This window comes from Schistocerca gregaria, chromosome 2 (genome assembly GCF_023897955.1).
Source record: "Schistocerca gregaria isolate iqSchGreg1 chromosome 2, iqSchGreg1.2, whole genome shotgun sequence".
Taxonomy (NCBI): domain Eukaryota; kingdom Metazoa; phylum Arthropoda; class Insecta; order Orthoptera; family Acrididae; genus Schistocerca; species Schistocerca gregaria.
In genome coordinates, this window is record NC_064921.1 from 69462368 (window position 1) to 69477061 (window position 14694).

Consider the following 14694-nt stretch of genomic DNA (forward strand, 5'->3'; position numbering starts at 1 on the left):
AAGCACTCACGGAGTTAAAAGTCAAGTTAAAAGTCAGAAAAGAAAGCATCGGTTGTAACGATTGTGATTTGCGAGTTATTTATGCTACCTACAACTCAATGCTGCTGCAGTACCTTCTTTTTGGCGTTCTTCCTGCCTTCCAGTCGTGATGTGCAGTCCCTGGTACTGAACTATGAATTTTTCATCGTAGCCATTACCCCCCCCCCCCCCCCCCCCCTCAGCGATGGCCGTACCGTAGGTGCAACCACAGCGGAGGGGTATCTGTTGAGAGGCCAGACAAACGTGTGGTTCCTGAAGAGGGGCAGCAGCCTGTTCAGTAGTTGCAGGGGCAACAGTCTGGATGATTGACTGATCTGGCCTTGTAACATTAACCAAAACGGCCTTGCTGTGCTGGTACTGCGAACGGCCGTAATTTTTCCCGAGGGCATGCAGCTTTATTGTATGATTAAATGATGATGGCGTCCTCTTGGGTAAAATATTCCTGAGGTAAAATAGTCCCCCATTCGGATCTCCGGGCGGGGACTACTCAAGAGGACGTCGTTATCAGGAGAAAGAAAACTGGCGTTCTATGGATCTGAGCGTGGAATGTCAGATCCCTTAATCGGGCAGGTAGGTTAGAAAATTTAAAAAGGGAAATGGATAGGTTAAAGTTAGATATAGTGGGAATTAGTGAAGTTCGGTGGCAGCAGGAACAAGACTTTTAGTCATTTGACTACAGGGTTATAAACACAAAATCAAATAGGGGTAATGCAGGAGTAGGTTTAATAATGAATAGGAAAATTGGAATGCGGGTAAGCTACTACAAACAGCATAGTGAACGCATTATTGTGGCCAAGATAGATACGAAGCCCACACCTACTACAGTAGTACAAGTTTATATGCCAACTAGCTCTGCAGATGATGAAGAAATTGATGAAATGTATGATGAGATAAAAGAAAGTATTCAGTAGTGAAGGGAGACGAAAATTTAATAGTCATGGGTGACTGGAATTCGTCAGCCGGAAAAGGGAGAGAAGGAAACATAGTAGGTGAATATGGATTGGGGGGAAGAAATGAAAGAGGAAGCCGTGTGGTAGAATTTTGCACAGAGCATAACTTAATCATAGCTAATACTTGGTTCAAGAATCATAAAAAAAGGTTGTATACATGGAAGAATCCTGGAGATACTAAAAGGTATCAGATAGATTACATAATGGTAAGACAGAGATTTAGGAATCAAGTTTTAAATTGTAAGACATTTCCAGGGGCAGATGTGGACTCTGACCACAAACTATTGGTTATGAACTGTAGATTAAAACTGAAGAAACTACAAAAACGTGCTAAATTAAGGAGATGGGAACTGGATAGACTGAAAGAACCAGAGGTTGTAGAGTGTTTCAGGGAAAGCATAAGAGAACAATTGACAGGAATAGGGGAAAGACATACAGTAGAAGAAGAATGGGTAGCTTTGAGGGATGAAGTAGTGAAGGCAACAGAGGGTTAAATAGGTAAAAAGACGAGGGCTAATAGAAATCCTTGGATAACAGAAGAAATATTGAATTTAACTGATGAAAGGAGAAAATATAAAAACGCAGCAAACGAAGCAGGCAAAAAGGAATACAAACGTCTCCAAAATGACATCGACAGGAAGTGCAAAATGGCTAAGCCGGGATGGCTAGAGGACAAATGTAAGGATGTAGAGGCTTATCTCACTAGGGCTAAGATAGATACTGCCTACAGGAAAATTAAAGAGACCTTTGGAGAGAAGAGAACCACTTGTATGAATATCAAGAGCTCAGATGGAAACCCAGTTCTAAGCAAAGAAGGGAAGGTGGAAAGGTGAAAGGAGTATATAGAGGGTTTATACATGGGCGATGTACTTGGGACAATATTATGGAAATGAAAGAGGATGTAGATGAAGATGAAATGGGAGATAAGATACTGCGTGAAGAGTTTGATCCGGCACTGAAAGACCTGAGTCGAAACAAGGCCCCCGCAGTAGACAACATTCCATTGGAACTACTGACGGCCTTGGGAAAGCCAGTCACGACAAAACTCTACCATCTGGTGAGCAAGATGTATGAAACAGGCGAAATACCCTCAGACTTCAAGAAGAATATAATAATTCCAATCCAAAGAAATCAGGTGTTGACAGATGTGAAAATTACCGAACTATCAGTTTAATAAGTCACAGCTGCAAAATACTAACGCGAATTCTTTACAGACGAATGGAAAAACTGGTAGAAACGGACCTCGGGGAAGATCAGTTTGAATTCCGTAGAAATATTGGAACACTTAAGGCAATACTGACCCTACGACTTATCTTAGAAGTTAGATTAATGAAGGGCAAACCTACGTTTCTAGCATTTGTAGACTTAGAGAAAGCTTTTGACAATGTTAACTGGAATACTCTCTTTCAAATTCTGAAGGTGGCAGGGGCAAAATAAAGGGAGCGTAAGGCTATTTACAATTTGTACAGAAACCAGATGGCAGTTATAAGAGTCGAGGAGCATGAAAGGGAAGCAGTGGTTGGGAAAGGAGTGAGACAGGGTTGTAGTCTCTCCCCGATGTTATTCAATCTGTATATTGAGCAAGCAGTGAAGGAAACAAAAGAAAAATTCGGAGTAGGTATTAAAATCCATGGAGAAGAAATAAAAACTTTGAGGTTCGCCGATGACATTGTAATTCTGTCAAAGACAGCAAAGGACTTGAAGAGCAGTTGAACGGAATGGATAGGGACTTGAAAGGAGGATATAAGATGAACATCAACAAAAGCAAAACAAGGACAATGGAATGTAGTCGAATTAAGTCGGATGATGCTGAGAGTATTAGATTAGGAAATGAGACACTTACAGTAGTAAAGGAGTTCTGCTATTTAGGGAGCAAAATAACTGATGATGGTAGAAGTAGAGAGGATATAAAATGTAGACGGGCAATGACAAGGACAGTGTTTCTGAAGAAGATAAATTTGTTAACATCGAGTATAGATTTAAGTGTCAGAAAGTAATTTCTGAAGGTATTTATATGTAGTGTAGCCATGTATGGAAGTGAAACATGGACGATAAATACTTTAGACAAGAAGAGAATAGAAGCTTTCGAAATGTGGTGCTACAGAAGAATGATGAAGATTAGACGGGTAGATCACATAACTAATGAGGAAGTGTTGAATAGGATTGGGGAGAAGAGAAGTTTGTGGCTCAACTTGACCAGAAGAAGGGATCGGTTGGTAGGACATGTTCTGAGGCATCAAGGGATCACAAATTTAGTATTGGAGGGCAGCGTTGAGGGTAAAAATCGTAGAGGGAGACCAAGAGATGAATACACTAAGTAGACTCAGAAGGATGTAGGTTGCAGTAAGTACTGGGAGATGAAGAAGCTTGCACAGGATAGAGTAGCATGGAGAGCTGCATCAAACCAGTCTCAGGACTGAAGACCACAACAACAACAACATACACCCCATGCAATCTTTAGATGGCCACGACGTCATTTTAAGGATCGTTTACAAATATGTAACTTCCCGTTCGCTATAGCTTCATATGGATTTGCATAAAGAGGCAAATAAATTTTGTAGACCCTGGAATACGTAAATGTTTTATAAATGTTGTGCGTGATAGTGAAGTACAGAAAATATAACAGTAATATTGCAGTAAATCTGCTTTATCTGCACGAGAGATTGCACCATCTGCGGCAAAAGATTATGCGTTACCTTGCTGCTAGTCTTGTATTTCAGCCGTTCTAAAATCTCTGATACTGAATAGAAGCAGTAATGTATAAGAACGCCCATAGGGTTAGCTTAAAAATGAGAATAACGATATAATTTTTAAGTTATACGGATAACTATTGTAAATTTTTTTCACTATTTGTTATGGAAGGTTTAAAACTGATCTCCTTACAGAATGGTTAGGGAACTTACCTTTTTGCCTTGTATCAGCAGATCGGGGCTGTAGGGTGGACGAGGAAGAGTAGTCCAGTCAACTTCTGTGAGCTGTTCTCCGGCGCGCCGACTTGTGTGAGGCCCTGCATCGTCAGGAGAAGTTCGTTTGTAATTTTGCGGTGACAAACACACTGATGTCGTTTCTTGTTTCCCGAAGATAGCACAATACACTTCAGAATCGATTGTTACACCATGAGAGAGGACACAAAACAGAATAAACCCTCGAGTCCCAGAAGACAGTCGCCATGGCTTTACCAGCAGAGGATGTGGCTTTGTCCTTTTTCTGCTGGGCAGAGGTGGTGTGGCACTAGTCCACGGATTTCCGTTTTATCTCCTGTTCGAAGTGATGAACTCATGTTTCATCGTCTGTGCCGATGCTCGACAAAAAATTGTCACTACAAGGTCAGCCTATAATGAGCAAACAATTCTGCACAGATGTTCCTTCGCTGCTATTTACCGCCTCCTGTTAGTCGGCGACGAACCCAGTGGCCACTGACCTTTGACTCTCCCAGTTGGTGACCGAGTTGTCAGCACTAATAAGAGTTGTACAACGAGGTGTTTGATTGTGATACGTCGATCCCCTCGAATGAGAGTGTCCGCAATGTAGAAGTCACAACTGTGTGCGGCTGGTCTGTTCGCTGGAGCTCGGACAGCTTTGCACGACCTTGTTGCGGTGATGGCAGACGGCGCGCCCAACGATTCACCCTGCTTTTGTTTGCTGCCAGCTCTTCGCAGACCTTCTGCAAGCGCCTACAAATATCTCCGATTCTCTGGTTTTCGTCAAAAGAAACTCAGTGACGGCTTTCTGTTTGGTACGTTCCTCCGTGACAGATGTCATTTTGAAGGTTGCTTATATCGCAACGTGTAGGGTAGCGTTCTCGCTTCCCACGCCCGGATTAACGGGTTCGATTCCCGGCAGGGTCAGGGATTTTCTCTGCCTCGTGATGACTGGGTGTTGTGTGATTCCTTAGGTTAGTTAGGTTTAAGTAGTTCTAAGTTCTAGGCTGTATACATGGAAGAAGCCTGGAGATACTGACAGGTTTCAGATAGATTATATAATGGTAAGACAGAGATTTAGGAACCAGGTTTTAAATTGTAAAACATTTTCAGGGGCAGATGTGGACTCTGGCCAAAATCTATTGGTTATGACCTGTAGATTAAAAGTGAAGAAACTGCAAAAAGGTGGGAATTCAAGGAGATGAGACAAGGATAAACTGAAAGAACCAGAGGTTGTAGTGAGTTTCAGGGAGAACATAAGGGAACAATTGACAGGAATTGGGGAAAGAAATACAGTAGAAGAAGAATGGGTAGCTTTGAGGGATGAAGTAGTGAAGGCAGCAGAGGATTAAGTAGGTAAAAAGACGAGGGCTAATAGAAATCCTTGGGTAACAGAAGAAATATTGAATTTAACTGATGAAAGGAGAAAATATAAAAACGCAGCAAGCGAAGCAGGCAAAAAGGAATACAAACGTGTCAAAAATGACATCGACAGGAAGTGCAAAATGGCTAAGCCGGGATGGCTAGAGGACAAATGTAAGGATGTAGAGGCTTATCTCACTAGGGCTAAGATAGATACTGCCTACAGGAAAATTAAAGAGACCTTTGGAGAGAAGAGAACCACTTGTATGAATATCAAGAGCTCAGATGGAAACCCAGTTCTAAGCAAAGAAGGGAAGGTGGAAAAGTGGAAGGAGTATGTAGAGGGTTTATACATGGGCGATGTACTTGGGACAATATTATGGAAATGAAAGAGGATGTAGATGAAGATGAAATGGGAGATAAGATACTGCGTGAAGAGTTTGATCCGGCACTGAAAGACCTGAGTCGAAACAAGGCCCCCGCAGTAGACAACATTCCATTGGAACTACTGACGGCCTTGGGAAAGCCAGTCACGACAAAACTCTACCATCTGGTGAGCAAGATGTATGAGACTGGCGAAATACCCTCAGACTTCAAGAAGAATATAATAATTCCAATCCAAAGAAAGCAGTTGTTGGCAGATGTGAAAATTACCGAATTATCAGTTTAGTAAGTCACAGCTGCAAAATACTAACGCGAATTCTTTACAGACGAATGGAAAAACTGGTAGAAGCGGACCTCGGGGAAGATCAGTTTGAATTCCGTAGAAATATTGGAACACTTAAGGCAATACTGACCCTACGACTTATCTTAGAAGTTAGATTAATGAAGGGCAAACCTACGTTTCTAGCATTTGTAGACTTAGAGAAAGCTTTTGACAATGTTGACTGGAATACTCTCTTTCAAATTCTGAAAGTGGCAGGGGCAAAATACAGGGAGCGAAAGGCTATTTACAATTTGTACAGAAACCAGATGGCAGTTATAAGAGTCGAGGGGCATGAAAGGGAAGCAGTGGTTGGGAAAGGAGTGAGACAGGGGTGTAGCGTCTCCCCGATGTTATTCAATCTGTATATTGAGCAAGCAGTAAAGGAAACAAAAGAAAAATTCGGAGTAGGTATTAAAATCCATGGAGAAGAAATAAAAACTTTGAGGTTCGCCGATGACATTGTAATTCTGTCAAAGACAGCAAAGGACTTGGAAGAGCAGTTGAACGGAATGGATAGGGACTTGAAAGGAGGATATAAGATGAACATCAACAAAAGCAAAACAAGGACAATGGAATGTAGTCGAATTAAGTCGGGTGATGCTGAGAGTATTAGATTAGGAAATGAGACACTTAAAGTAGTAAAGGAGTTCTGCTATTTAGGGAGCAAAATAACTGATGATGGTAGAAGTAGAGAGGATATAAAATGTAGACTGGCAATGGCAAGGAAAGCGTTTCTGAAGAACAGAAATTTGTTAACATCGAGTATAGATGTAAGTGTCAGAAAGTAATTTCTGAAAGTATTTGTATGGAGTGTAGCCATGTATGGAAGTGAAACATGGACGATAAATACTTTAGACAAGAAGAGAATAGAAGCTTTCGAAATGTGATGCTACAGAAGAATGCTGAAGATTAGATGGGTAGATCACATAACTAATGAGGAGGTATTGAATAAAATTTGGGAGAAGAGAAATATGTGGCACAACTTGACTAGAAGAAGGGATCGGTTGGTAGGACATGTTCTGAGGCGTCAAGGGATCACAAATTTAGTATTGGAGGGCAGCGTTGAGGGTAAAAATCGTAGAGGGAGACCAAGAGATGAATACACTAAGCAGATTCAGAAGGATGTAGGTTGCAGTAGGTAGTGGGAGATTAAGGAGCTTGCACAGGATAGGGTAGCATGGAGAGCAGCATCAAACCAGTCTCAGGACTGAAGACCACAACAACAACAAGTTCTAGGGGACTGATGACCATAGATGTTAAGTCTCATAGTGCTCAGAGCCAGTTGAACCATATATCGCAACGTATTGGAATTTCATGACGCGGGAATATTCCACGACGTCCCAAAGAATATTCATCTTTTTTTCAACTGAAAATGGGTGTCAAAAAATTGGTGCATTAACTACTGAATGCCGCTCGTAGCAAGAGAAGAAGGGGAATATGCGTAGAGTGAAAGAGACAATGAAATATTGGAAAGAGTGTCTGATGTTATTGACACTGGAAGTAAATGTGACGGATTTGAAATTTTAGACATACCACTTCGATCAAAAATGGTGAAATAATATATATTACTATTCAGCGAAAAGTTAAGAAGTTGTACTCCATAATTATTATTCTTAGGCAGAGTGCATCATGTCTCGTAGAATAAGAAAATAATTACATAAACAAAAGATTCTTTGATGTGTTTCTTAAAGAAGAGATGAGAAGAATTATGTGTGACACTACCAAGAAGAACAGGAAGCCAAAACATTCTTATCTTGAAAGATGGCAAGATATAGATGACATTTAATTGGTGGGTTTTCCCTGCCTATTGATAACGTATGGCACACGGGAAGGCAACGGTAAGGTTCTTAAACGGTTCTGGTTCTTAGAATATGGAATGCCACTGTTTCGATCAACCGTGAGTAGTACCAGGTTTGCGAATATACTACCATATCTGAGATTTGATGAGAAACCTTCACGAGAGACGAAAAAAGAAATCTTCCTAAATAGACTATAGGAACCATAGCTGAGATGTTCGTTGAAAGCTGTACGTCATCATACAGACAAGGCGCTAATATTACAGTAGACGAGCATTTGTTTTCGTTTGGGAGGAAAGTGTGGCTTCAAAGTATACCGTATATACCATCGAAAGTAGGAAAATATGGTATCAAAATACGGCTGCTGTAGGCTCTGAAGCACAGTACCACAGAACGTAGTAAATGCTCAAGTATATACAGGTTGAGTAGGCAACGTCAGAGAGACCCATCAGGGCAAGAGAGTTGTTTACGACATTGCAGATCACTTGAGAGACAGAGGAAGAAATACCATGACTGATAATTTCTTCAGTAGCTATGATAGCTTCACTCTCGAGGAAACGTTCCGCTTCAGTCGTGGAGAAATACGAGCAGAAATGCTGTTATTCCGGGTGAGAGAGGAATTTCCTAATATCTTAGGGATCGCCGGAATGTTCCAAGGAAAAACAAAGCCGCCATTCTACTGTCTATATTACATGAAACGTTCGACAACAATCCAGATGAGAAGAAAACGCCAGAGACTATTTTATGCTACAACAGCACAAGTTTGGTTTAGACACTGGTGACATGATGGCAAGGCAGTATTCAACTAAGGAAAACAATTCCCACAAAAGTGAAAAAGCACAGATCCTGAACGCAGTTTCTAATAAGTCTTGCTAAAAAAATGGCAGCACCCGAAATAAGAAGAAGATTGCAGAGCTCACAGAAAAGTACCAAGGCCATAACAGATGCAGTAAACCCAAGTGCATTTCCACATCTTAGAGGATCTGAAGCAGGAATTCCATCGGAGAAAGGGATGGGGAGCAAGAGATCTAGATGTGACTTGTGGCCACGTGAGAAAGACATGGTGTAAGTAGGCTGTTTAGGTTTTTATGTTGGTAACGCCACATAGTGCTCTGTATGAAAACCAATGACTGTGCTGTGTGCAATTTGTGGCTCGTTGGCATATTCGGAATATTCGCTATTGTAGTGTTGGCAGTTGGGTGTGAACAGCGCGTAGCGTTGCGCAGTTGGAGGTGAGCCGCCAGCAGTGGTGGATGGGGAGAGAGATGGCAGAATTTTGAGAGCGGACGATCTGGACGTGTGTCCATCAGAAAGAGTAAATTTTTAATACCGGATATCACGAACTGATTTTTTTAACATTATTAAGGTAAATACATTGTTTGTTCTCTATCAAAATCCTTCAATTGCTAACTATGCCTATCAGCAGCTAGTGCCTTCAGTAGTTTGAATCTTTTATTTAGCTGGCAGTAGTGGCGCTCGCTGTGTTGCAGTAGTTCGAGTAACGAAGATTTTTGTGAGGTAAGTGATTTACGAAACGTATAGGTCATTGTTAGTCAGGGCCATTATTTTGTAGGAATTATTGAAAGTCAGATTGCGTTGCGCTAAAAATGTATTGTGTATCAGGTTAATGTTGATCAGAATAAGTAAAGAGAGAAATGTCTGAGTACTTTCAGTTCTGCTCAGCTGTTTGAAAATCAAATAACGTAAGAGGTTTACCAGCACAGTAATTTATAACTTTTCTTGGGATGTTTCAACGGGAACGGGTCAAACATGTGGTGACTGAGATGACTTGCAATGTAACGATGACTTGATGGAGAACATACTTCGTAATGAATGTGTTGATCATTCTCTGAAGTAGAACTGTGAGCAACTGAAACGAATGATAAAGTGAAGAAAATGTGAATGTTTTGTATAATATTTATTCTGTAGTTTTCTTTCATGATTTATTTCAGTGTGGGACAGTATTTCCTATAATATTTATTCTATGGGTTTTTCATGATTCATTCATGTGTGGGGCAGACAACATATGAACATCGTGTGATTATTAAGAAATTTTGTACATCGAATTCTTAACTACCTATTTTATAACAGTAAAAGAGATCATAACAATTACATGCAGATAAAACAATTAAGTAAAGAGAAATAGATAAATATGTTCAGAAACGTAGCACACAAAGAAATTCATGGGGTCACACGTGTTCCCCCATACAGAGTTTCCGAGATCGTGGAAAAAATGGGTACAAGGATTAACGGTGAGAAAATAGTCCCATGTAAGAACGGATTTCAGTTTCCATGAAGACTGTGGTGTCAGAAAGGGCACTGTACAAGGAAGCAAACTAACTGAATAAAAAAAAGGAGCATTGTGAAAAATCGGACTCCGTAATGGGTAGGTTAAACGCTAGGGAAAATTAAGAAGCAAGAGAGGAGCATACGTTATTTAAGATACTTGACACCACAAACTGTCGTCAAACCAAGGCACTAAAAGAATAAAAATTTTAAATATGTTTGAAAGAAGTTTGGTTGTAATTATTAATGCGGCTTTGCGGGTTTGTGATTGCATCTGAAAATGTCTACTCATTGAGTCGAAACTAGTTATGTAACCTTTTCAAATTTTCATGTTTAGGTGACTGTGGCTTGACGACCGTTCGTGGTGGCATATATATATATATATATATATATATATATATATATATATATATATATATGTGTGTGTGTGTGTGTGTGTGTGTCTTATAATACACTGCCTGAAAATAGATAACAGTGAGGAATTGAACACATGCAGAAGCCGCTATGCGGTGAACTGAAGGTCGGTAGAGGTGTTCCCGGATGTGATGTGGCGACCCCCAGCTGGCGGTTTCATCGTTGGGACAAGGTGTGAGTGGGGCAGGCCCGGCCAGCTGTGCGCTCAAGGGGCTGCAGGCGGGGCGGCTGCAGATCTGCACGCCGCCCTCCACACACTCAACAGCCGTGCGTATTCAGCAGTCAGCAGTCTGCTGCCGGCAGCAAATTATAAGCTGTCGTGCAACACCTTCCTCGCGCGGCCAGCAGCAGCTTTCGACCCACGAGCTGCTCTGGAAATGGTCATAACTTCTTGAGTAACTGACGTACATCGTTTAGAGTTTTGTACAAGCAGGAGCAAGTTTGAGGCTTCCTGTCACGGGCTGCGAGGCCACTCGCGCCGTAGGTTCGAGTCCTCCCTCGGGCATGGGTGTGCGTGTTGTTCTTAGCGTAAGTTAGTTTAAGTAGTGTGTAAGTCTAGGGACCGATGACCTCAGCACTTTGGTCCCTTAGGGATTAACAGACATTTGAACATTTGTACATACAGTTGGCGTCACTCTTCCTTCTACATGACGTTGCTCACTGCTACGTAAGAACGTCTTACAAATGTCGTCTTACGGTAAGAACGAAGAGCGGTCAGGAAGCAATGAAACTTTTTTTTAAAGCAGGCTCTTTGTGGTCAGGGTTCTAATACTCCATATTATTCCCCACTGTTTCGGCCAAAAGCCCTATTTTTAATATAATCTCCGTTCAACGCGACGGTTTTACGCCACCTTGCTGTGAGGTCCTCTACGCCCCCATGGTACGACTCCATTGGTTAACATCGGAGCCAACTCTTTGTTGCATTAATAACCTCCCCATCATGCACGTACTGCATCCCGCCAAGTGCTTCTTTCTTTGCGCCAAACAGATGAAAGTCGGAAGTTGTGAGATCGGGGCTGTAGGGTGGCTGAGGAAGAACAATCCAATGAATGAAACAGAAAAACCCCTCAGAGTCCAAGCAGACCATCGGCACGACTTTACCGGCTCAGTGTGTGACTTTGAACGTTTTCTTCGGACAGGTAGTGTGACGTCACTCCATAGATTACCGTTTTGTTTTCGGTACGAAATGATGAACACATGTTCTATCGCCTGTGACGAAGTTCGACAAAAAATTGTAACGATCTCCCTGGTAAGGCCCAACCAGTTCCGCAAAGAGTGTTCATGGGGTTCTGTTATGTGGCGAGGAACCGAGCGGGCACACACCTTTGAGTACCACAACAGGTGGGCTGGTGTGTCACCACTGCCAACAGAGAGGCCCAGTTGAGCAACCAGGTGTTTGATTGTGAACCGTCGAGCACGTCGGATAGTAGTGTCCGCACGTTCCAACACTGCTGGAGTCACAGCTGTGTGTGGCCGGCCGGTACGAGGCAGATCGGACAGGTTTGCGCAACCTTGTTGCCATGACTCGCCCAACGACTCACCGTGCTTTTGTTCACTGCGAGGTTTCCGTAGACATTCTGCTAAGTTCTGGTGTTCCACCAAAAGGAACTCAATGGCAGCTCTCACCTTGGAACGAATCTTCGTTACAGACGGTTCAAATGGTTCAAATCGCTCTGAGCACTATGGGACTTAACACCTGAGGTCATCAGTCTCCTAGACTTAGAACTACTTAAACCTAACTAACCTAAGGACATCACACACACCAATGCCCGAGGCAGGATTCGAACCTGAGATCGGAGCAGCAGCAAGGTTCTGGACTAAAGCGCGTAGAACCGCTCGGCCACAGCGTCCGGCGTTACAGACGCCATTTTGAAGGCCACATATAACGCCGTGACCAATCGGAACTTCATGAAATTATAGGGGCTAAAGAGGGAATATTCCTCAATGTCCCACATCAAATTTCACAATTTTTTTAACCTAAACTGACCGATAAAAATGCGTTGCATTACTTGTTGACCGTCCATCGTACAATGCGCTTTAAGAGTAGCACATTGTCAGAACACGTCCCAGATTTTCTGCACACACTTTTGGTGCGGCACCGGTAACATGTGCACCACAATGTGGCATTAAAATGGCGTGTTGGATGTAAACGTACTCCAAGCAGACGGGGCAGTACGATTGTTGTGCGCAAGACGTCGAAACTGAGCGCTGACGCCATAAGTACCAAACATACAGTCATGAACAGCTGTAGTGAAATGGTACCGACAATTTGACCAACGCCGCACAGAAGTCTGTGATTCTCACCCATCTGACAGCCCAATACTGCAGCATGAGATTTCCGTCTTTTCGGCAACTGAAAGAACGTCCGTACTATTTTCCGTTATAATATACCATTCCACCTTAAATGTACTGCGTTTCATGTCGTCCATCACCGCCTGTTATTAATCCTGTCCAACAATGTCTCTGTTCCTTACTAATTGTCAAGCTGTTTAGCTTTGAAACTTTTCAAACGTCAGCTATTAACTGCAAGAAAAAGTCTTTCAGTGTCTTCTGTGTTCGTTAGGTGCCACGAAAAACAGGTTTCACAAGTTTCATAGTGATTTTGTATCTCGTGGTGTGCCTTCTGGCTGCCTAAAGCAGACCATTCAGAACAGATAATCGTAAGCTTGTGTCCCAAGTCTAGAAAACAACAACACAGGACTTCCTTGTTATCGTGTGTGCCCAGCCGGCGTCCTCAAATACTTGGCTATTCTAATCTGTTGACAATCCCCGTACCTTTCGGTGTTTGCAGTATATAATAACGTTTATTTCTTTAAAAACACTGTGTTAAAACAAACACAGTACGTTTCCGTTTCCTCCGAAACATATTTCCCTGTAACTGTATTACTACTTCAGCAAGTGGCTATTATGTATTCCCTATCTTGCATCCACAGAAGCAAAGAACTGTTCAGTGTAAAGTGTGACAGTCCTAATGTTATCTGTGACTAATGTACTGCATAAATATTATGTACTGTCACCTGATGTCCTCCACGTCGTATGAGACTGTTTCCCCAAGCATTGTTCAGTTTTCGTGAAGCTCTCTCAGTTTATTTCATCCCCTCGTCGAAAGAATAACTGTGGGAGAACCAACGATGGCACACGTTTTTAAACTGTTTCGTTCCTTCTTTTTCACATTCCTTTTCATTCTACGCTTGGAGGACTAGGTTATTAAAATGCTATTTTGAAGAACGGAAAAGATCTTCATTAGTAAGTACACTGAATTACAAGCACTGATCGGTATGGACATGATGAATATGTAACTGCAGTCGCAAACCTTTGTTGGAATCAGGCAGCAGATGTTAAAACGATCAAGGAACATCAGAAACGACCTCAATCGTTCATCACTGCTCTGTTTTGTCTCCTGTTTCGTTCATCATTCATTCTGCAATTTTCAAGGACGCTTTGATAAAATATTGTAAAGGGTCACAATAAACGTAAACATTATCAGTAGTTTGGAAGGCCGAATTCGAACAGCCGTCCTCCCGTGTCCAGTGTCTTACAGGTCATCAAATAGCTCGATGTAGAAAAAGAACTATAAATTGTAAATGATACTTCGCTATGAACGAATGCATCGTGTGTGTGGTGTCACCACCAGACACCACACATGCTAGGTGGTAGCCTTTAAATCGGCCGCGGTCCGTTAGTATACATCGGACCCGCGTGTCGCCACTATCAGTGATTGCAGACCGAGCACCGCCACACGGCAGGTCTAGAGACTCCCTAGCACTCGCCGCAGTTGTACAGCCGACTTTGCTAACGATGGTTCACTGTCTACATACCCTCTCATTTGCAGAGACGACAGTTTAGCATAGCCTTCAGCTACGTCATTTCCTACGACCTAGCAAAAAATGGTTCAAATGGCTCTGAGGACTATGGGACTTAACTTCTAAGGTCATCAGTCCCCTAGAACTTACAACTACTTAAACCTAACTAACCTAAGGACATCACACAACACCCAGTCATCACGAGGCAGAGAAAATCCCTCACCTCGCCGGGAGTTGAACCCGGGAACCCGGGCGCGGGAAGCGAGAACGCTACCGCACGTCCACGAGCTGCGGACCATATTCCTTCTCTTCTCACGCTAGCCTCCATGAGCTAAAACTCGTGCATTTCGGCCTCCTCTAGTAACACGGTGTTAGCGCCTCTGCCAACACAACAGTGTGATTTTCGTTACTTTGAAC